The 22,087-nt window shown below is 35.6% G+C and overlaps 1 long non-coding RNA gene across 2 annotated transcripts in view; it reads right to left on the bottom strand.

Moving 5' to 3' along the window:
• LOC113597772 (uncharacterized) overlaps nucleotides 1-20,388 on the bottom strand; it is a 43,712-nt gene extending 23,324 nt beyond the window's left edge. The window contains exons 1-4 of one of the 2 annotated variants that reach the window (XR_008295488.1): nucleotides 19,967-20,388; nucleotides 17,072-17,147; nucleotides 11,772-11,827; nucleotides 8,639-8,744 (exon numbers count right to left, since the gene is read on the bottom strand). This is a non-coding gene — a long non-coding RNA (uncharacterized LOC113597772). Of the gene's footprint in view, nucleotides 1-8,638; nucleotides 8,745-11,771; nucleotides 11,828-17,071; nucleotides 17,148-19,966 lie in introns of those variants that run through there. The other variant, XR_003418554.2, reaches the window with a different exon arrangement.
• Nucleotides 20,389-22,087: the final 1,699 nt, after the last annotated feature.

Below are 22,087 nucleotides of genomic sequence, written 5' to 3'. Positions count from 1 at the left end.
GAAACAAAAGATAACTAAAGACAATATTCCTAGTAATAATTCTCAGGAAAAACAACAGATAAAATAATTAAGAACAGTATTTAGAATAGTCAGATATCTATATGATATGTAGAGAATAGTAAAGAAATATACAATTTTCACAGATTAAGATGAATATAATCTCTTAGACTTCAAAGAATCATAAAGATGGAAAATTTGGCCTACCATGTATTAAAATTTCTCATATTGCAATAATTATAAAAAGTTTAGACCTGATAACAAAATAGACTCAACAACGCTAACCAAAAATAATAATAACTCATTTATTGGGCATATAGTATGAGTTAATCAATGTGTTAAATGGTATATATGTCTTATTCATATTTACATTTGATTTAATGACATATTTAGCTCTTGAAAAAAATTTATTATCTCCATTTTATGGATAAAAAAAGCGCAGAGGTTAAGTAATTTAATCAAGGGCATAGAGCTAATATGCTTGAGTGCATAATTTAGCATATGATCTAGGCATTTCAGGTAAACACGAATTATTGAGACAAATGGCTAACATTTTAGAAAAGAAAAGTAGATATCCATGTCATTTCTCATACCAAATGAATTTTCATAAAGATTTTCATTAATAATGTAAAAGTAGCAGAAAAAAATAATAATATACATTTATATAATTTTTAATTGTGATTATTTTTGTTAGAATACCAAGGGAAAAAAATTTTAAAAAGCCTCTACAATATTTGATTACATAAAACCCTAAAACATCTCTGTGGCAAAATATACTACCATCAAGTTAAATACAAATAATAAACCGGTAATATTATTTTCAACAAAATAGAACAAAGTTTTACTCTCTCCAGCAGAGTAGTTCTATAAATAATAAAACTACTGGTACTCTAAATAGAAAAAGAAATTGGTAAAAAACAGAACAGGGCATTCAAAAAAGAAGACACAGAATGCTCAATTAACATACAAAAATATTTCATATTCACTAGTAATCAATAAAATGCATACTAAAATAACAGCAAGATATTTTACTTGCCTGATGAGCAAAGATAACTGGCATTGGCAAAGGTGTGGTAAAATCTCCACTGACAATTACTGCTGATGTGAGAGTTAACTACTACCATCTTTTCTGGGAGTAAATGTGGTAACGTATAAAACATCTTTTTAAAATAGTCATATTCTTAGGTGTAAAAATTGCACATCTTACAAATTTATCCTAAGCAAATAAATAGGCACATATTTTTATAAAAAAAGTTTGTGGGCTGCATTGTTTATAATGGAGAGAAATAACTGGAAGCAAACAAAAATGCAACAATTCGATATTGTTTAAATAAGTTCACACAAATCTATATGATATACTATGCTATGATTTAAATGGTAACACAAATCTTTACTGATATGGTAAACACATATTTACTGAACTGGTAACTGAAATGGCAACACATATTTACTGATACGACAATGTGTTCATGATTACTGATCAGGGAAGCAAGACATAGACCCCCATGTTTAATATTATTTTAATTTCATGAATGCTGTCTATGTGCATAAAAAAAAAAAAGACCTTTTAAAAGAACAGAAATTGGGCCTGGGTAGGAATTTAGGTAACCTTTTCCCTTTTGGTTTTGAATTTTTCACCTTCTCTAAAATGAATAGCAACACTTACACAAATTAATCTAAAAAACAAACAGGAGGTAAAAAGGAAAGAAGCAAATACAGATAATGCTTTTATAATAACAGGTTATAAAGGAGAGAGAGAATGAAGGTAATAGACAATGGGGTAATAGATGAATAAAAAAGAGAGACAGTAGATTCACAGATACGAGGGTTGAGAAAGAGCAATAGCCAAACAAAGGAAAACACACAGCTTGGACCATAGAAAAAAAATATTTCAAAATTATTATACAAATAGGTTTGAATCCATGGTCAAAGACCCTTGAACAATTATAGATAAAAAAAAGAGTGGATGCAAAAAATCCACTTATTACCCTATTTCTGACAATATAGTTACCAATGATCTCAATAAAAATAATAATGTCATGGCTCAGGAAACATATGACTTAATATTTTCCAAGAATCTATATGAAGGACAGAAATGAACATAAAACAGAATGATTAAGCTCATTCATATGAAAGTACTTTGTAAACTGCTCAGATTTACAGCAGTGATACTACTAATCTGTAAAAACTGAGTCTTTGAAGTCAGCCCAGAATGAGAACTGATGTATGAAAACTATCGAGGCAATGTAAGAAACTTTTTAGATACGCTTAGAGCAGGAAGTGAACAAAAAAGACCTGTTTATTTCAAATGATATGTAACTCTGAGGAAGTTGACCTAGATAAAACAACACAGATAAGCTTCTGCTCTGCTTCCTTTTCCTTGCCGTATTAAAAAAAAAAAATTCAAATTGGAAAAGGTGGAACAATTATGCAAAACTGACACTGTAGATACAATGTAGATACATTACAGGATCCTATAAATTCTTTGAATTAAAAGTCTCCAAGTGGAGTACCTGGGTGGCTCAGTCAGTTAAGTGTCTGACTCTTGGTCTCAGCTCAGGTCTTGATCTCAGGGGTTGTGATTCAAGCCCTGAACTGGGGCCCACAGTGGGCATGGAGCCTACTTAAAAAAAAAAAAAAAAAAAAAAAAGACAAAGGAAAAAGAAAAAAGTCTCCAAGGAAATCCCAGATCATCCTGACATGAAAAATAGGTGATGATAATACACTGGCAGCTCAGAAGATCTTTAACCCTTCAGAAGCAGGGATATATACATATATATATATATATATATATATATATATATATATATATACACACACACACACACATACATATATATATATATATATATATATATATATATATATCCATGCCCCAGTTCTCGACAAAGAAAAATCAGTAAATGGTATCCTCTAGAACTAATGTAACTTTCATGTACATGGGCACACTGAATCATGGTCTATGAGAAGAATATCCAAATTTCTTGGAACACTAAATGACTGAGGTCTAAAGGGAAGTCTCCATTCCTTGCAGTGAGAAATAGTTTCAAGCACTCGCAAGAAGCTAGACAGACATGAAGAAAATGAAGAAAAGATGAAATCTGTTCTTCTTCTACCAGCAGTTAAAATGTTTCCCAGAATTAAAGGTACTAGATGACGTATATCACTCTGCAATTAAACAGAGCTAAGGTGTGTACCTGACCTCCACTAGAAAGTGGTCCTAATGCTCCATTCCCTCCATCAGTTCCTATCTTTATTTCCTCCTATCCTGCTGGATCCTATGTCTATCGTATTCTGTTAATGATTCCCTCTCTTCTGTACTTTTACACATTCTTCTCTATGCCTCTTTCCTAATATATAAACATGTTCAAGGGTGTGGTTTTTTTTTTTTTTTAGTATATTTAAATCAAAAATTCTCACTTGGCTTCGTGTCCTACTTTGGCTAACACACTCTATCCTCATTATATTATGCTTCAGGTGTACACTCTTCTTTTCTCATAAACTTGTCAACCCTCTAAAATAAGATATACATTCTTTCTGGTCTACTGAAAGTACTCCTGCTAAGTTCACCAATGGTCTCTAACCTATTAAAACTAAAGGATATTCTGCAATCCTTGTCTTATTTGACCTCTCCTGAGCATTTAATACTGACTTTACCCTTCTTCCTGAAGTTATCATTTCCCTTGGCTTTTGGGATGACTGTTGCTTGATCTCCCCTGCCTCTGCAACATTTTTTTTTTTGGTTGCCTCATCTCAACAATATAGATGGGCTCATCCTGTTCCTTAAATATTAGTGTTGCTCAGGATTCCATTCTTATTTTCTAAATAAATGTAGTTCTAAATTTTCTTCCTCTCAGTATGCTCTTTGAATAACTTATCTATACCAGAGGCTTCACTTACACAATTATTTCAAGTCTGCATTTTCAGCTACATCCTCTGCTCCAAGTCATAAACATGGTTTACTAAATATCTAAATGTGCATGGTCCCTAGGCACTTAATGGGGATAAAACCAAAACAAAACCAGAGTGTAACTTTCAAATGAGTACAAAACAAACAAACAAAAACTTTCCACTGGAACCAAAAGTAAAAACATCCACAATCACAGTAAAACATTTTAACATCCTCTTTCAGTACTCAATATCTAACAAAAAAACAAAAGTTCATGCATGTTTGTGTTAACACAATTAACAAGCCTCAGCTGATCTAATGAAAGGGTGTGTGTAGTGTGTATGTGTGTGTGTGTGTGTATAAATCCGCACTCAACAAATGGATGTTCTTTTCAAGAACATTTGTAACAGATTTATTTTCTAAAGCTGTAATAATTAAAAACTGTGTATTAACTCTAAGACAAGCAAAACCAATGAAATAGAATAGGGAATTCAAAAATCAGTGGAGGTAGGATATGCCTCAGTAATAAATATCATTAGGATAACTGAAAACTGATAATCTGTATGATAAAAAATATTTGAATACATACAAAATAAATTCTAGATGAACTCAATTCTTAAGTGTGGCAATGTTGAACTTTAGCTGAACCCTGTGTTCTCTGAAAGGAGTGGTAGTTGAAAAATCCCTCCACTTTTTTTGTGTTTCCAGAACCAATTAACTACAAAAGATCACTCTGTTCTAACTTATTGCTAGATATGACCCACTTCTACCCTTCTTCAGTGACTATAACTTCCTTGTTTACCTGCCTTTATAAAATTCAGGTCCCCTTCTTTTGAGATGTTCCTAATGAATGTTGTCACTCCTGCAATACCCTCAATAAAGTCATCTTTTTAATTTCTGGTGACTCTAATAAGTATGAAAAACAAAGTAGAAGAACTCTTGAAAGAAAACATGAGAGAAAAACTTGTTAACACTGGGGCAAGTAAGAATTTCCTGACTGACGTGGATAAACTTCAAAAATACCGTTCAAGTGAAAAAAGTTGCAGAAAAAACTCTGCATTTATATATTATATAAAGTTTAAAAAGTCTGTGTGCATGTGTGTAATTAGTGATACAAAACTATGTGATAAAAATTTAAACTATGGACAAAAAGGATACATATCAACTTTAGAATAGTTATTACCTGTTGTGAGAGAGGGAAGTGAATAGCATGGGAGGGGAGCAAGTTTTGCTGGATATATATCTTCCTCTTTTTTTAAATATGAAACTTATTGTCAAATTGGTTTCCATACAACACCCAGTGCTCGTCCCAACAGGTTCCCTCCTCAATGCCCATCACCCACTTTCCCCTCCCTCTCGCCCCCCATCAACTCTCAGTTTATTCTCTGTTTTTAAGAGTCTCTTATGATTTGCCTCCCTCCCTCCCTCCCTCTCTTTTTTTTTCCTTCCCCTCCCCCATGGCTTAAAGTTTCTCAGGATCCACATAAGAGTGAAAACATATGGTATCTGTCTTTCTCTGTATGACTTATTTCACTTAGCATAACACTCTCCAGTCCCATCCACATTGCTACAAAAGGCCATATTTCATTCTTTCTCATTGCCACGTAGTACTCCATTGTGTATATAAACCACAATTTCTTTCTCCATTCATCAGTTGATGGACATTTAGGCTCTTTCCATAATTTGGCTATTGTTGAGAGTGCTGCTATAAACATTGGGGTACAAGTGCCCCTATGCATCAGCACTCCTGTATCCCTTGGGTAAATTCCTAGCAGTGCTATTGCTGGGTCATAGGGTCGGTCTATTTTTAATTGTTTGAGGAACCTCCACACTGTTTTCCAGAGTAGCTGTAGCAGTCTGCAGTCCCACCAACAGTGCAAGACAGTTCCTGTTTCTCCACATCCTTGCCAGCATCTACAGTCTCCTGATTTGTTCATTTTAGCCACTCTGACTGGCATGAGGTGGTATCTGAGTGTGGTTTTGATTTGTATTTCCTTGACGAGGAGTGATGTTGAGCATCTGTTCCTGTGCCTGTTGGCCATCTGGATGTCTTCTTTAGAGAAGTGTCTATTCATGTCTTCTGCCCATTTCTTCACTGGATTATTTGGTTTTGGGGTGTGGAGTTTGGTGAGCTCTTTATAGATTTTGGATACTAGCCCTCTGTCTGATATATCATTTGCAAATATCTTTTTTTGATTCCCAAACCAGACAGAGACCAAGCAAAAAAAGAGAACTACAGGCCAATATCCCTGATGAATATGGATGCAAAAATTCTCAACAAGATACTAGCAAATCAAATTCAATAGCATATAAAAAGAATTATTCACCATGATCAAGTGGGATTCATTCCTGGGCTGCAGGGCTGGTTCCATATTCACAAATCAATCAATGTGATACATCACATTAATAAAAGAAAAGATAAGAACCATATGATCTTGTCATTGATGCAGAAAAAGCATTTGACAAAATTCAGCAACCTTTCTTAATAAAAACCCTCGAGGAAGTCGGGATAGAAGGAACATACTGAAACATCATAAATGCCATTTATGAAAAGCCCAAAGCTAGTATCATCCTCAATGGGGAAAAACTGAGAACTTTCCCCCTGAGATCAGGAACACGACAGGGATGTCCACTCTCACCGCTGTTGTTTAACCTAGAGTTGGAAGTTCTAGCATCAGCAATCAGACAACAAAATGAAATCAAAGGCATCAAATTTGGCAAAGATGAAGTCAAGCTTTCACTTTTTGCAGATGACATGATATTATACATAGAAAACCCGACAGGCTCCACCAAAAGTCTGCTAGAACTGATACATGAATTCAGCAAAGTCGCAGGATACAAAATTAATGTACAGAAATCAGTTGCATTCTTATATGCTAATAATGAAGCAACAGAAAGACAAATAAAGAAACTGATCCCATTCACAATTGCACCAAGAATCATAAACTACCTGGGAATAAACCTAACCAAAGAGGTAAAAGATCTGTATGCTGAAAACTATAGAAAGCTTATGAAGGAAATTGAAGAAGATATAAAGAAATGGAAAAACATTCTGTGCTCATGGATTGCAAGAATAAATATTGTTAAAATGCCAATACTACCCAAAGCAATCTACACGTTCAATGCAATCCCTATCAAGCATTCTTCTCGAGGCTAGAACAAGCAGTCCTAAAATTTGTATGAAACCACAGAAGACCCCGAATAGCCAAAGTAATATTGAAGAAGAAGACCAAAGCGGGAGGCATCACAATCCCAGGCTTTAGCCTCTACTACAAAGCTGTAATCATCAAGACAGCACGGTATCAGCACAAAAACAGACACATAGACCAATGGAATAGAACAGAGACTCCAGAACTGAACCCACAAAAGTATGGGCAACTCATCTTTGACAAAGCAGGAAAGAACATCCAATGGAAAAAAGACAGTCTCTTTAACAAATGGTGCTGGGAGAACTGGACAGCAACATGCAGAAGGTCGAAACTAGACCACTTTCTCACACCATTCACAAAAATAAACTCAAAATGGATGAAGGACCTGAATGTGAGACAGGAAACCATAGAAACCCTAGAGGAGAAAGCAGGAAAAAGCCTCTCTGACCTCAGCCACAGCAATTTCTTAACTTGACACATCTCCAAAGGCAAGGGAATTAAAACCAAAAATGAACTACTGGGACCTCATGAAGATAAAAAGCTTCTGCACTGCAAAGGAAACCATCAACAAAACTATATCTTCCTTTTAAAAAGGATTTACAGAAGAGACACCTGGGTGGCTCAGTCAGCTGAGCGGCTCACCTTTGGCTCAAGTCATGATGTCACAGTTCTGAGTCTGACCCCTGCATTGGGCTCTGCGCTGACAGCACGGAGCCCGCTTTCTATCCTCTGCCCCTGACCTCTCTGCACCTCCCGCGCTCTCTCTCTCTCTCTCTCAAAATTAAATAAACCTTTTTTTTAAAAAGGGTTTACAGGGAGTCTGGGTGGCTCAGTCGGGTAAGCGTCCGACTTGGTTAAGCATCTGACTTCAGCTCAGGTCATGATCTCGTGGTTTGTGAGTTCGAGCCCCGCGTTGGGCTCTGTGCTGACAGCTCAGAACCTGGAGCCTGCTTCAGATTCTGGGTCTCTCCATCTCTCGGCCCCTCCCCTGCTCATGCTCTGTGTCTGTCTCTCAATAATAAATAAACGTTGAAAAATAATTTAAAAAGTTAAAAAAAAAGGATTTACAGCAAAGTTTCAAATAGCTAAGGAATTTTGTTAAAACACAGAATTGTGATTCAATAGGTTGGGAATGGGGGGTAGGCTGAGATTCTGCATTTCGAATAAACTCCCAGGTGATATGTTAATGCTGCTAGGCCAAGGACCACACTTTAGATCCTTGAATTTAAAGAAAATAGGGCTAACTTGATTAAACCTAAATGGTGAGCATAAAAGTCTATTATATTCTGGTATGTTTGAATTAACTCATAAATAAATATGAAGTTGAAGAGAACTTCTGGCAGCCTCCTTGAGGCACCACAACGCAGTAGTAAATAATCCCTGTCTCAACTGTATATACATACATTTAAGGCTGTTCTCATTTTGTGACACAGACTATATGTTTACAAATACACAAACACATAAAAAAAGGAGATTACCTGAGATTCTAAAAAAATGTCAGGAGAGTAGCTTAAATTCTTATAACACTAATTATTAATAAAATCATTAATATGTTATTAATAATTAATTAGTGGTAAAATTTTACTTTTTTTCATTTTTTTCATTTTTTCATTTAGTTACTAAAGTTGACAAATTTCTTAGTTAATTTAATCCTAACCTCTTCATCTGATGAGATACTCCTGAGGGACACTTTTTGAGGTGACCTTACACTATTAAAAAAATGGAATAGCATTAATTCAGATTAACATTTAGAATATAATAATTCAGATTAATTTGTAAAGTGACATAAATGACTTCACTAAAATCTCTGCTTAATAATTGTATATTTTCTGTACTTGAAGATGTGGGTTTAGGAAATTTATATCAATTGATTAAGACGATCATTAAGCATAGAGTATAAAGTCTCTGAAGGCCAGAGCTTTGGTGTGGTTTGTTCTCTATTTCTTAGCATCTAAAACACTCCTGGTATATAAAAGCCCTTAACAAATAACTGTAAAATAAATAAATAAATTTCATTTAGTGATTCCAGTGTACCAGGATGTTTTAAAGCCTCTAAAGATAAAAACAAAATATGGCTTGTCCTTCAGGTGTCAAAATTTGGTGGGGATGATGGACACATAATTTTTATCTTATATATTATAAAATTATACATGTAAACAATACTGATGTATTTAGAAACCTATATATTTTTATACAGTAGAAAAAAAAGGAAGGTCATGTAAAAAAGGAGGAAATATATATTCAGAGAGAGGAACTATATATAAAGAAGTGTATAATGTGAAAATAGGTGAGGTGGCAAGGATGGTAAAATAGGTACAAGATGCTATGAAAACACAATAAGGAGAGAATGCTCAATTTGCTCAAGAAGATCAAGAATTAATTCTCAAGAATTAACATTAATTTTGAGTGTTGTAGGATAAATCAAAGTTTCATGGGTGACTCTGAACTGACCTGGGATAGAGAGGTAGCAGGTAGCAGAAAGTTGGGAGACAGATATTCTAAAGAGAGGAATGTGTAGAAAAGCAGGAAAACCAACGAGTATTTTAGAAAATGTCAAGCAATTTAGCATGTCAAAACTTGGGGTAGAAGAGAAAAAAATGATTGGAAATGAACTGAAAATATAGAAGCCAGGCTATGACATGCTTGATACATCATACTAAGAATTTTGATTTATAACAATGATTATAAGCAAGAAGAATGGTTTGATTAGATTTGTATTTGAGAGTCTTTGGTAGCAACAGGAAATATGAATAAGTAGGTAGGACTAAAGAAAAAAAGAGGTCTTTCAATATGGTTGAGGCCAAAAGTGATTAGAGTTTGGACTAGGACAGTAGTTTTGATGAGTGAAGCAATTCAAGAGCTTTTTGGAGGTAGAACGGACAAGATGATCATGGAGATGTTAAAACAGCTGCCATATTCCTGACTTGGGAGATTGAACGCAGTGTGCAATAGTGATTATATGTATACAGATGCATGTGTGCTAAAAGCATATATATATATATATATATATATATATATATATATATATATATATATATATATGACAAAACATGTGAACAGAGAAGTGTGTGGGCACACAAAAAAGATGGAGAAGACAACATATAAAATGAAGTATATATAATGTGTATGTGAAAGAAAAGATGGAAACAGATGGAAAAATATGTTTGTGGGGATGCCTCTTTTTTTTTTCTTTTTAAGCAGTCCTCATTTTCACTTCAAGTCACCTAAAAGCTGTACTTACAATTCAGGCAATGTCTAGTTCTCTAAATGAGTTAACATATATAAAGGGCTTGGAGTGCCTGGGAGGATCAGTCGGTTGAGCGTCTAACTTCAGCTCAGGTCATGATCTCATGGTTTGTGAGTTTGAGCCCCACATGAGGCTCACTGCTGTCAGTGCAGAGTCCGCTTTGGATCTTCTGTCCCCCTCTCTCTGTGCCCCTTCCCTGCTTGTGCTCTAAAATAAATAAATCTTAAAAAAGAAAACATATACAAAGGGCTTAGAATAGTATCTAGTAAATATAAGTTTTGAATTAATTTTAACTATTTTATTATTACCCTGAACCCTTGGAGAGCTTTAGTCCCTACTCTCACTTTTCTACTTCATTCCATTCTGAGTTCAAAAGATTTGGTACAATCTCTAGGTTACATGTAACTTTTAAATTCTTCAACACTGTCACCCAATTAAAGCATTTTGTTGAAATAAAGATGATCTGCTTATTCAAAACAAGGAGAAGCTGGAAGAAGAGCTTTCATGAATTGTCGATTTGCTCCCAGAAATATATAAAACTTATGCACCCCAAGTAGGTTATTACAGTGACAGTGGTTTCAGATCTGGCTTAGAAAGATACTTTATGTCATTGAGAGTTGATGCAATCTGTTTCTAAAATGGAGTTATCAGTAAGAGAAGAATTTGAGAAGAAAAAGATAAAGAAATTCAATACATTTCCAGAGATGCTTAAAATGTACCTTCAAAATGTTCTTCTTTTCTTTGAAGAGTTAGGAATAATCAGACCAAAAATATCCATATAGTACAGCAAACTTCAATGAAAATATAAATTATTTTTAACTACACAGGAGCTCTCTTTCATTAGCTTAGTAGAAAATTAACTGTAAATTCATACTATCAAATTATTGTCAGCATCTAATCATTAATGGTTTCTGACTCTAAGATACTGTCATGATGAGTTACTTACCAAAAATGATATACATTTGTTATACTTCGGTGCACAGTGAAAGATTAAGCATTTTTAAAATACTTTTTAAAAAAAGGAAGGAAGGAAGGAAGGAAGGAAGGAAGGAAGGAAGGAAGGAAGGAAGGAAGGAAGGAAGGAGGCAGGGGCAAGGCAAACAGGCAAAAAATAAATAAAATGCTTTGGTTTTTAACTGTTATATTCCCTTAAGAAATAGGACAAAAGAACAAGGGATGTGAACTCATATTCACTGAGTATCTACCATGTCCTAGGTATTGTACTAGTTGCTTTACATTTCCCTTATTTTGTCTTTACAAAACTTGGCAAAGTAAATTATTTTCCCTATACAACACAGAGGATGCACATAGAAGTTGAATAGTCTACAGTAACAGAGCTAATAAAAGATACAGCTGGAATTTAAACCTGAAGCTTTCCAACTCAAAGGCCCACATTCTACACTACTGGTGATTCATAAATATAGGACATATATGTCTTATATTTGAATAAAAGTTATCGGTTTTAAAGAAATTTGTGTATTTCACTGACATATCATGTGCTTCTTTTGAACAACCATCTTCACTTATAGTTTCTGTTTCTTCCTCCTTTGGGGAAAAGAAAAATGCATATTAGGTTCAGGCTTAACATGTATATGAGAGTACGCAATTCTCTCCCAAAATGTATATCCCTAAATTGCCTGAAATTCAATTATTTATAGAGATTAATTTCAGGGCAACTGATTCATTTTAAAATCCAAATATCCTAGTCATCCACACCATAGTTTTTCTCCCGTTATGATAGAATGTATCTTTATATCATTCACATTGATACAAGTCCCTTTCAATCTAATTCTTTTTAACAATTGGCCAAGATCAACCAAATTAAGACAGTAAGTATAATTGGTAGTTGGGAAAGAAAAGAACAAACAAGAGGTGATCTGGAAATATTCAGGCCTCTGTAGAATGCAGGAGAAAGTATAGAGACTACAATAAGAATATGGAGCCCAGAAAGGCTATAGAGAAGGATAATAAAATATACATTTCCCCCAGGCAAAACATCAGAAATTTGCTATTATGAAAATCAAGGTAAATTAAATGAATTTAAAGCATCTTTTTGTCCATGTGCACCATGAACTCGACATTCTTGTTAAGTATGGTTTGATCATCATCCAGAGTCACTAATGAACACATTTTACTGACAAATATTAGAACTGAAAAATGAAGGGGTCCCTGGCTGGCTCAGTCAGAAGAGCATGCAACTCTTGATCTCGGGTCATGAGCTCAAGCTCCACATGGGGTATAGAGATTACTAAAAAAAAAATAATAAAGTTTTGAAAAAAAAAAAGAATCATTTAGAACTGAAAGATACAAAATAAAAATATATGCCTTAAAATTTACTTTGATTGAATTTAAGTTTTGAATAATGTATTTTTATACCTCAAGAATGTCAAATTCTTCAAGCTCTTCTAAAGAAAGTTCTTCTATGTTGAATGAACACAATGAACATGAGATTACTAAGACACTTAAGATATAATGTAAATGGAATTTTGCAGTGTGATTTTTTTCAACTAACCTCCTTATCTCTATTCTTATCCATTCCAATTCATTTTCAACATGTTTTAAATTAATATTCTTAACACACAGTTCTGATTATGTTACTTCCCTGCTTAAAAATTTTTAGCTGCTCTTACTAAAGTTGAAAATATTTAGCCTGATATTCAAGGCCCTTCAAAATTTGCTTCCAAATGAACCTCTAATCTTATTTCCTAGGACTCTCCTTTGGATGGGGACTAAGAATAGTATTGGTTTGTCAATACCTCCAGACTTGAAATTAAAGGGAGAGTGTGCTAAATAAAATGTCATCATTCAAATATACAGATAATTATAGATTGCTTTGTGGGTTAGGCACCATGCTAGGTGATAAAGATAAGAAGAGATAAAATTATACCCAAGAAAAATTACAATAGTAAGTGACTTTAATACTAAGTATACTAAGCATTAAATAAATGGCAAACAAAATAAGTGCTAGGGTTTAGAGTTTACCTCACTGTTTTGGAAAACACACACACACACACACACACACACACACACACACACACACACACACACAGGATTTTGGCCAGCTGAAGGATGTCCAGGCACTGGGATTAATTATTAGTGCAGAGTCCTATAAGGTATGGGTGAGGAGGAGAAAGGGAAGAACTTTGGCAGTGATCAAACAATACAGGTTCCCTCCAACCCGAGGGCCTCTTCCCTTCTTCCTATTGACTCTGGCTGTGCTCTCCACCCAGAGAGCATTTTCATCTTGTCTTTTCTGTATTCTTTCACTTTCTTTTTCCTTTACTATTTAATTTGAATGTCTTCATCTATGTTAATGGTTTTGATCTCATTTTATTTGTTCTTTAATGGTAATCATTGCAAGTCCTTTTTGGAAATAGTGTTCAAGTCACCTTTTCTTTCCTGTTCCAATTTTTTTTCCTTTAAAAAACAAACAAACCAATTAAAAAATGGGCAGGGTATCTGAACAGACATTTTTCCAAAGAAGACATACAGATGCTCACGTGTACATGAAAAGATGCTCAACACCATTAATCATCAGGGAAATGCAAATAAAAACCACAATGAGATATCACCTCACACCTATTAGAATAGCTGTTGTCAAAAAGACAAGAAATAACAAGTGTAGGCAAGGATGTGGAGAGAAGGGGACCCTTGTGCACTGCTGATGGGAATGTAAATTGGTACAACCACATGCAAACAGTATAGAGATTCCTCAAAAAATTAAAAATATAATTACCATATGGTCCAACAATCCCTATTCTGGGTATATATCCCCTCAAAAATAAAACTCTTATTTGAAAAGATATATGCACCCCCATGTTCACTGTAGCATTATTTACCAAGCCAAAATATGTAAGCAACCTAAGTGTCTACTAATGAATGAATGGATAAAAAAATTGTGGTTTATATATATAATGGAATATTATTTAGCCATAAAAAACATTTGTAACATTTGTCAGTTGTAATAACATGGACGGACCTAGAAGGTATTATGCTAAGTGAAATAAGTCGGAGAATGATAAATACCATATGATCTCTTATATGTGGAATCTAAAAAACTAATAGGTACAGATTGCAAATTGGTGGTTGTAGAGGCTAGGGGTGGGGAGTTGGAAAAATGGGTGAACTGCTTTTTTTAAATTTAAATAAATGGAATAAAAATTATGTTAAAAGTATACTCAACATAATATAACCCATGATGAAAGAATGTGAAAATATTTCATTAAAAGTGAGAAGTGGGAAAAAATAAAGCAAACAAAAAACCATGCCAACAAGATAAATTCCCAGGCCCACAGCCCAGCTGTGCAATTTTCTTTGTGAAGCTGATCACCCTTACTGATGTGATTTTCATTTATTCTGAACTTCCCTGCATTTTTATTCCTCTCATTCAAAAATATTGATTCTAATAGAGTTATTTGTGGACTATTCTCTTTTAATAGACCAAATCTTCCTAAAGGCAGAGATTATGTTTTATTTAATTTTGAATCCCTCTGGGTCTTGAATTCCCTAAGGTGGTTTATGACAGATGTCTGATGAAAATGGAGTGAGTGAATAAATTTAAAATGTCACTAAAATCATTCTTTATGAAAGTGGTAAAGTGCCCAAAGGAGATTCCTTTAAGAAACTATTGTGGAGAGCAATATATAGACAAATCATAGCATGAATCAAAGAAAAAAGAAAAGTTAATATTCAGTAAACAATATTAATCTTTTTCTCACTCATAGTTTGATCCCATGGATAGGTGACAACATGGACAAGTGAAAATGGAAAATTCTCATGATATGTGGAAGAGCTGAAAATCAGATATTTAAATAATCCTCAAAAGTAGTATTATCTCCAATCTCAAAAGCATGATCATAAAACATAAATATAAATTCTTTAATGCTAGAACATTTTTATGAGAAGAAATTAAAATGCCAGATATTTCATAAATAAATTTATATTTAAAAAGACTACAATATTTTGTATGAAAATTTCAGATGAATTTGCAACTCCTATATTGATCATTTTCTGAAAGATCAACAGAACATTTTAATAAGTCTCCTCAAACTGGCATAATATAAGTGTTCTGTCTCTGTATAATAAACCACTTCAGGGGCGTTTGGGTGGCTCAGTCGTCTAAGTGTCTGACTTAGGCTCAGGTCAGGATCTCACATTTCATGAGTTCCAGTCCCACGCGGGCTCTGTGCTGACAGCTCAGTCTGGAGCCTGCTTCAGATTTTGTGTCTCCCTGTCTTTCTGCCCCTCCCCTGCTCGCACTCTGTCTCTCTCTCCCTCAAAATAAATAAACATTAAAAAAAATTTAAAAACCACCTCAAAACTTAGTGGTTTAACAATTTATCTTTTGTGGTTCTGAAGGCTGAAGAGCTCAGCTGGGCAGTTCTCACTGGGGGTGTTTCATATAGTTGTAAACAGATGATAGCTGAGGCTAGAGACATCTGAAGGCATCTTCCCTCAATGTCTGACACCTGAGCTTAGGATGGTTCAACAACTGGGAAAAAAGTAGTCAAGCATCTTTTCTCCACCTGGCTAGCTTGTGTTTTCTAAAACAGACTCAACGTAGAAAGAATGACTTCTGAGTTCCCCAGGGAAGCTGTTTCAAGCAAGCCTGCAGGAAAGCTACAAAGCTTCTATGACTTCGTCTTAGAAGGCATATAGTGTCACTTATAATCTAATGGCCAAAGTAATCATAAACTAGCTCAGATTCAAAGAAGTGGAGGAACATTCTTCACCTCTTAATGCGGGAATGGCTTGTGGGTACAAGAAGGTAAGAATTGATGGGGGCCATTTTGGAACCAGCTACCTCAGTAACATTTCTGAGAATATAGAAGTCCAACTTCTTAAATAAAGAATGATGTCCCATAAGAAAATCTAAATCCAACTTCCCAATGGAAATTGAGAATAGAGAACCATAAACAGAGTCATAATTCTGATTATTTGATTTTCAGTATATGTTTGTATTAAAAAATGTATCTGTATTCTATTTCAAGAATCTAGCATTTAGCCAAAGGATTATATGCACTCTTATTAACCCAGTGCACATAAATTGTGTTAACAAATAGAAATGTGAGAAATGCAGAATATCAGATCCTACTCTAGACTATCTGAGCCAGTAGAAATGTGAGAATATCAGATCCTACTCCAGAACTACTGAATCAGACATGAATTTTAGGAAGATGTCCAAAAGATTCAAATGCACAGTAAAGTTTTGAGAAGTATTGACTTGGGGCCATACTCTTACACTAGTATATACAGGGCATCCTCAAACTTCTCATCTGAAGAAATCTAGAAAATATGAAGTATCCTTCTTCCAACTTTGGAAGCAGAGAAGTATTGTACATTCAATTTTGGTTTTAAGTGGAAAAAATAGCTACAATCTGATTGTTCCTATAAAAAATCTTTGACAAATTAGAAACTACATGTATGGAGGGGAATCTTACTTTTTATGTGGGACATCAAGGATCGTCACTATGTATGTGGGAAAATGTTTGATCTATGATAGTTCTTTTTATGTAATTAGGGAAGCTAAGGAGACAGATCCAAAAAAGTGCAAGGAACTTAAAAATGGGTAATAAGGAACTTATGTACATTCAGCTATTTATATATAAAGACACACAGAAATGTTTTTTGATATTATTATTAGTGAATTACTTAAAATATATTTTGGGGCAGAATAGGATCATTGTCCTGCAAGTTAACTTGCTGTTATTTATCAACATCTTTAGATAAAATGAAAGCAAATTTAAAACCAAAAATGTCTTTTAAAGGAATAAACGTTTGAAAACATACCATTTTCTTCCAAAAATATATTCAATCCATTCACAATTTCTTGCTTGCTTCTTAACTCATCACTCATTTCTGTGATCTAAATTATAAAACATAAAATGCCTATGAGAGAGTTCTTCAAAATCAAATCAGTTCAGCATTAAATATAATTTTAAATTTGACAACTATTATTTTGTTTTGCTAATCATCTGAACGTAAATTTTCTAGGAAATTATATTTGAATTATTGAAGTCCTTTGTAAGTAAAACTATTTCATTTAAGGAACAACTAGAAACTTTAGGTTGATTTCCAAAAGGCCCCAGATACAAGCCTAGATTACAACTTAAACACCTGATCTAATAATTTTTTTAAAAAGGGGGGTGCCTGGGTGGCTCATTTGGTTAAGCATCCGACTTCGGTTCAGGTCATGATCTCACAGCTCGTGAGTTTTAGTCCCTGCATCAGGCTCTGTGCTGACAGCTTAGAGCCTGGAGCCTGCTTCGGATTCTGTGTCTCCCCCTCTCTCTTTCCCTCCCCTGCTCCCATTCTTTCTTTTGCTCTCAAAAATAAATAAAACATTAAAAATTTTTTTTTCATTTTTAAAAAGATACTGAATGATTTTCCTAGTCCGTGAGAAACTCAGAAGGATTAGCTGAAATTACTCTGACTTCTTAGTGTAGGAAGGAAAGCCAAAGGAGCCTCCATTCTTCTAATAATGTTATCACCATAAATTAGCCAAATGAGGAGAGACTTCTTTTCCACTTTAATTCTATTATGGCATCATCCCATGTGGGGGCAAACTGAAAACCCCCACAAGGCTATGAGGGCCTCAATACCTGTCAAATAGACTCTGTTAGCCTCCACAGAACCTTTATCTCTTTTCATTTGGATCACTCACATTGTCTGAATTCTGAAGTAGCCCGCTAACTTGCTCTATCTGGTTTTAACTTGGCTAAAGTCTTCTGAACCTTACTGTGTACTTACCTGCTTTGAAATTTAATGGATTTTCACAACACTTATGATAAAATTTCCCAAATCCTTAGAGGCCTCAGACCCTTTATGATCAAGGTACTGCCTATTATTCTAATCAAATCTCCATTTACTCAAGATCCAATGATGTAGAATTCCTTGCATTCATCAATGCACTGGCACATGCTGTACCGTCTGCCTGAAATACCCTTCTTTTCTTTCTTCTCCCAGCTAATTCTTTATCAAGGCTCAGCTTACTAGTTTCTCCAAGTTGAAGTGGGTGCCCCTTTAAACTCCTGTAGTATATACTACATATCCTCCTAACATTCATCATATTAGATTGCAATAGTTTTCTCCTCTAGAGGGCAAAGGATGTCTTCTCTTTTCAGCACTGAGCATGACACTTGGTAAATGTTATTGAAAAAACAAGGAAATGAATATACAATTAGAGACAGAGGAATTTGTTGAGTGATTTCTAGTCCACTTTGAGTAGGGTGGAAGAAATCTATTCCACTCACCTCTGCCACTGATTAATTTAAAATATTTTATGGAAAAAGTGGGCTAGTTCAGAGGTACTTAAACATGGTCAATAGTAACACAGGGATTAACTCAATTAAATAACTGCAACAAGGTTATTCCAGGTCCTGCTAATGAACATTCAAGACAACATAGAAAGAAACAAAATCATAGAATGTTAGAAATGATTGTGTACTTGGGGGTCAAGTTCAACATCTTTACTACAGAGATGAAAAAATAAGGAGCTAAAAGGAATGAACTTGAGATTGTTGGGAGAGCTCTGATATAGGATAGGGTAGTGGTTCCAATTTGTGTGGCTCAAATTTGATAACCACTGGGACAGGAGTTTAAAAACTAGAAAAAGTATCCTTACATGAATCTGTAGTGGCTTAAGGAGTAATAAAAAGTGTAATAAAAAATAAGCAGAGAAAACAATCTCAAGGCAATAGTGGTGAGAGTTAAGTGGTGTGTTGTTAGTATTACTGGAAACAGTAAAGGTTTAGAATATTAAAAAATTTTTAAGTTTAGGTTGAGATCAACCAACAGATCTAGACCAAGGTAACAGTTAATTCTTAATTATTGATGCTTATGATAGGAAGTAATTGACAATACCAAATCAGTTTTTATTTGGCTTTGCAGTACAAATTTATTTTTTCTTTCACTACTTACCTTTCTTTGTTTTGTTTATGGTAATGACATTTGAGGTAGAACTAGTACAGTACTAGATCATTTAATTATTTGTCTGCAAAATTGGGTTGGATTAGGCCACCTCAAAGATTCTTTTTATTAACTATGAATCCACCAACACTGGTTTGCCATAGTCAATCTAGAATGCTCCAATTCCAAGAATAAGTCTAATTCATTTAAATACCTTAATATTATTGGTATTTTAATTTGCCCGGCAACTTTGGTTTTTAAGTTAGTGGGTCAAAATTTGGGGGCCCAATAAATAGGTCATATTTACATTTTTACTTAAGAAATGTAGGCTGCTGGTGAGATAGTTGGCAATTTCTAGCCAGAAAATGTGCATAAGATCACAGAGAATCAAACAGCCAGTGAAAATAACAACAAAAACCTGTCCATCTGAATTAGGGCCTAACATTTTTCAGGTTAAACTAAACGTCATAGGCACTGCCGGACCACGCGTGGCTACCCTCAAAGCAAAAGGGCCAAGCAAGAGAGGCCTGCAAGCCTCGCCTCTGCATGGCTTTGGCGTCACTTCTGCGCTCCAGCTATGGGTGGGATCTTACACTAAGCCCTTGGGTCTCAAGAGCACTTTAAGAATTCACTCCCTGAGGGTCGTCCCTCTCCGCGGCCAAACCGCAAGCTAGTGAGAAAAATGGGCCATTTGGGGTGGGCCTTTCTTTCTCTCTAGATCTCCTCCCCTTGCCCGTAATGCCTAGCGCCAGCTGACCAAAATGCATCAGCCGTTACCAATATCCTGGGAGCCAGGGCTTGGCCGTCGCTGCCACCCGCTCCCGCCATTTTGTCCGGTGGTGCCACGGCGGCCGCAAGGGCTTGTGGGGGATGGGGAAGGAAGCCCGGCAGTGCGCTGGGCGGGGCTTCCGCAGACTCCTAAGATGCCCAGAGAAGGGGCCTCTTCTGGACCAACCGGGATCCCACCCACCAGACTCGCTGAGAAAGCGTTGCAGCCCAAAGGTGATGTAGCATTCCTTACAGCGGCGCCAGGAAATGTTTTATAGTTTTCATTTTACCCCTTATGTTTTTGTTGTCCCTAATGATTCTTGAGGGCCATTTCTCATGGCAGGATGTGTAATAGTGGTAGGATTAGAGTCTCAATAGTACTTACAATCTTAAATTTGTTGTGAAGATTAAATGAGATCATACAAGGTAAGTGCATAGTGTATCTAGCAAATAGGTAATAAATACCTGCCGTCATTACTACTAGTCTCATCGGGCATGACCCATAACTGCAAAGAAAAACCTTTGTTTTAGAGGCCATTGTAGGACCTGTTGCAACAACTGTTATCAGCTACAAAATGAGTACTAAATTTTGCTTACATACATTTGCTGGTACAAATGTATGGTGCAAATTTCATCTTTTATGTCTCTGTAGGCTTCTCTCTTTCTTCAATTTACCCAGTGTTTTAAAAAGGATTACTACCGGGGCACCTGGGTGGCTCAGTCGGTTGAGCGTCCGATTTCTGCTCAGGTCATGATCTCACAGTCCGTGAGTTCGAGCCCTGCGTCAGGCTCCGTGCTGACAGCTCAGAGCCTAGAGCCTGTTTCAGATTCTGTGTCTCCCTCTCTCTCTGAACCTTCCCCCGTTCATGCTCTCTGTCTCAAAGGTCAATAAAGGTTAAAAAATTAAAAAAAAAATTAAAAAATAAAAAAAAGGATTACTACCAGAAATGTCTCCTAGAGAGGGGCCCCAAACTTTGAAAGGAGGTAATGGAAAAAATATATACTATTTAGGTTATGGGTAAGAGGACTGTGCTGGCAGGAAAAAAGGACTGTCTACAGGTGGATTTCTAGGGTATCACAATTTGTACCCAGGTAGATTTCCAGGGTATCACAATTTGTACCTCTTAACACAAGGGTCTTAAGAATTTAAAACTTCTTGGGGCACCTGGGTGGCTCAGTCGGTTGAGCAGCCGACTTCGGCTCAGGTCATGATCTTACGGTTTGTGAGTTGGAGCCCCGCGTCGGGCTCTGTGCTGACAGCTCAGAGCCTGGAGCCTGTTTCGGATTCTGTGTCTCCCTCTCTCTCTGACCCTCCCCTGTTCATGCTCTGTCTCTCCCTGTCTCAAAAACAAATAAAAGGTTAAAAAAAAAATTTAGAATAAAACATGAGGCAAGGTCTTTGTGATCTTTGCTTAGAAAAATAATTAAAAAAATTTTTTTTAAACTTTTTGGGGCGCCTGGGTGGCTCCATTGGTTAAGCGTCTGACTTCAGCTCAGGTCATGATCTTACGGTTTGTGAGTTGGAGCCCCGCACCTGGCTCTGTGCTGACGCTCAGAGCCTGGAGCCTGCTTTGAGTTGTGTCTCCTCTTGCTCTGCCCCTCCATGCTCACACTCTCTCTCAAAAAAAATAAAAATTAAAAAAAAGTTTTTTAGGTGCACCTGAGTGGCTCAGTCGGTTGAGCGTCCAACTTCGGCTCAGGTCATTGTCTCATGGTCTGTGAGTTCGAGGCCCATGTTGGGCTCTGTGCCGACAGCTGGGAGCCTGGAGCCTGTTTCGGATTCTGTGTCTCCCTCTCTCGCTGACCCACCCCATTCATACTCTGTCTCTGTCTCAAAAAAATAAACGTTAAAAAAAATTTAAAAAAAATTTAAACTTGAGATGATATGGAATACGGAGATCATGTATCCAGTATAGAACATTTTACTTTATAAAACGAATTTTTTGCAAATTAAGTGTTTTGGTGCACTGGGGGATCTAGTTTTTGAAAGGACACAAACACAATGAATAATGTTAACCTAAATTTTGTTAAATCTCTGGATCTTCCCATGTTCTCTGACAAATGTTGACCCCAAAACCCAATAATTTCCATTTAAGAGACAGCAATTTCTAAACTGTTACCCCAAAATAG

This window comes from Acinonyx jubatus, chromosome C1 (genome assembly GCF_027475565.1).
Source record: "Acinonyx jubatus isolate Ajub_Pintada_27869175 chromosome C1, VMU_Ajub_asm_v1.0, whole genome shotgun sequence".
Lineage (NCBI taxonomy): Eukaryota > Metazoa > Chordata > Mammalia > Carnivora > Felidae > Acinonyx > Acinonyx jubatus.
This window is presented reverse-complemented; position numbering and strand designations above follow the sequence as displayed.